The sequence below is a fragment of the Dioscorea cayenensis genome, chromosome 20 (genome assembly GCF_009730915.1).
Source record: "Dioscorea cayenensis subsp. rotundata cultivar TDr96_F1 chromosome 20, TDr96_F1_v2_PseudoChromosome.rev07_lg8_w22 25.fasta, whole genome shotgun sequence".
NCBI lineage: Eukaryota > Viridiplantae > Streptophyta > Magnoliopsida > Dioscoreales > Dioscoreaceae > Dioscorea > Dioscorea cayenensis.
The window spans coordinates 8,936,174-8,938,958 of record NC_052490.1 but is presented as its reverse complement, the minus strand read 5'-3'; the positions used below and the strand labels follow the sequence as shown (position 1 = coordinate 8,938,958).

The 2,785-nt window shown below is 38.6% G+C and overlaps 1 non-coding gene across 1 annotated transcript; it reads right to left on the bottom strand.

The window, feature by feature from the left end:
• Window positions 1-996: 996 nt before the first annotated feature.
• Window positions 997-1,103, bottom strand: LOC120252362. The gene has a single exon (XR_005533897.1). It is a non-coding gene; the product is annotated as a small nucleolar RNA R71 (small nucleolar RNA).
• Between the last annotated feature and the right edge of the window lie 1,682 nt (window positions 1,104-2,785).

Here is a 2,785-nt window from a genome sequence, read left to right as displayed (position 1 = left end):
GCACCTATTCAGTTACACTTCGCCTAAGAAATCAGGGTTTTGTATATTTCTAGAAACCTTTCTTTTCAAATAGGATTGCATGTTTAGATAACCATTGTCTTGTATCTCATAATCCTAAATGGATGCTATACCCGGATATTGATTTCATCCTTAAATTCTTTCCTATTATTTCCCGTATTTTCTTATGTTCATTTGCATTTATTCACACATGCATCTCTTGATCGTATAGGCTATTTTTTGGGTTTAGAGTCATTACTAGTATTCACATCCTTCCCTGTGGGCCGACACTCTGCACTTATTCACACTTTATTACGTGATTGGTATGTACACTTGCGTCCCTATCAAGTTTTTGGCACCATTGCGGGGATGGATAGTGATATTAGGAACACTTGATTGTCTGTTACTTTAGCCATTTCTTTTCTTTCTTCTTTGTTTTTCTTTATTGTTTTTTGATTACCCTTCTCTTTTGCTTGATTTCAATGTATGCCACCAAAGGGAAAATCAACAAGACTGGCATAAAGTTAGAGCAGTGTAGAAAGAGTGATTGGAACCAGATTGAGAATAGCTTTACTGAATGAAATAGGGTCTTTGCCAGTGAAAGTTGAGGGAGAGTAGTTGGATACCATGGCAGATCAAGAGAACTGGCATAGAACCCTTTCAGATTACGCCCATCTCACTCTTGATGGTTCTTAGTCAAGTATAGTGCGCTCACTAGTTATCGCAATCAACTTTGAGCTTAAGCCTGTGTTTATACAGATGGTTCAGAATTCAGTACAATTCTATGGATTATCGGACAAGGATCTGAACAGTCATATTGGGGGATTCCTCGAAGTATGTGGTATGCTTAAGGTTAACAACATTTCTAATGATGCCATCAGACTCCGCTTATTCTTATTTTCACTAAAAGGAAGAGCTAAGTAGTGTCTTCAGGCTCTTCCTAGAGCATCTATCATGACTTGGATTCAGGCCCATTATTTCCCTCCAAGAAGAATGACCAAGTTGCATCAGGAGATAACAACTTATGCACAGTTGGACACTGAATCATTATTTGAGGCGTGGGAGAGATTTAAAGACTTTTTAAGGAAATGTCCATATCAGAATCTCCTGAATAGATGGAAGTTTAGATTTTCCATCAAGGTCTCAATCAGAGTACCAAACAGCTTATTGATTCGGTGGCATGAGGATCACTTGGCAATAAGACCTCAGAGATAGCCAAACAGTTGATTGAAGAAATAGCCATAAACAATTATCAATGGAATTTGATAGGTAAATCAATAGTAAAGCTAGCTGGGATGATTGAAGTTAGTGAAGTTACAGCACTAGTAGCCCAGGTGGAAGCTTTGAGCCAAAAGCTTGATCATTTATCTACTTAGAAGTCAGCTACCGTTATGGCGTATGACACGTGTGGGGATGGACAAGTCTTGATAAATTGTTCCATTGTCAGAGTGGCACACCTGCTCACTAAATAAGTAGATTTTGTTGGTAGTGCCTTCCGACAACAAGAGAACCCCTGCAATGGCACATATAACCTAGGATGGTAGAATCACCCCAATTTCTCTTAGGAAAATCAAGGGTAGCCGCATAAGCCCCTGCCAGGATCCCCTCCTCACCTATAGAATGACAAGAGACTCGCATTGGAGGAAGTTCTCACTCAGTTTATTTAGAGTATAAATACTAAGTTTCAATAGTCAAACAACTTGTTCCAAAGCATAGAAGCATTGATGAGAAACATGCAGGCTTCTCTTTAGAATTTGGAGAACCAGGTGGGGAAAATTGCCAAATTATTGTCTGAACGACTTGAAGAAAGTTTTTTGAGTAACACTGAAGCCAATCCCCTGGAGCATTTCAAGGCAATTACTTTTTAAAATGCTAAAGAAGTGGGGATGGGTAGTGAAAATGTAATGGAGAAGGAAAAGGACCCCAGAAATTGAGGTTAATGAAAGTTCGGCAAGGGAAAGAAAGACTACTCCAAATGTTGAGAAGAGAACACCACCACCGGTGAAGGAGTACATCCCCCGCCTTCCTTACCCATGAAGATTGAGGAATGATCTTATGGACGAACAATTCAAGAGATTTTTGAACTTGTTGAAGCATTTCCAAATCAATGTACCATTTATTGAAGCCTTGTCTCAAATGCCAAAGTATGCAAAGTTTCTCAAGGATCTACTAACAAATAAGCAAAAGTTTGAAGAGGTATCAATGGTCACATTGAGTAAAGGGAGCTTGGCATTGCTTCAGAATAGTCTACCTAGGAAACATAAAGATCTAGAGAGTTTTACTATTCCCTGTAACATTGGTGAATTGGTTAATGAAAAAGCCCCTAGCGTATCTAGGTGCTAGTATTAATGTGATGTCTTACACCATGTTTAAGAGGCTTGGACTTTGTGACATTAAACCAACTAGGATGATATTGTAATTAGTAGACCGCTCCATTAGACATTTTAGGGGAATCATAGAAGATGTTTTGGTTAAGGTTGACAAATTTATTTTACCAATAGACTTTGTGATTCTGGATGTAGATGAGGATGTTGAAGTGCTGCTCATTGTTGGTAGGCCATTCCTAGCTACCTCCCAAACCTTCATTGATGTTAGAAATGGTAGAATGACACTTAAGGTTAGGGATGAGGAAGTCATGTTTGTTTTATCCGATGTAATAAAACATCCTTGTACTTTTGATGATAATTGTTATTTTCTCGATAAGACATATTCGATTGTTGATGAATGTGTTTAGGAAATCTTGCACAAGGAGCCTTTCGAGGAGTCATTGGATGATCCTCACATTGAA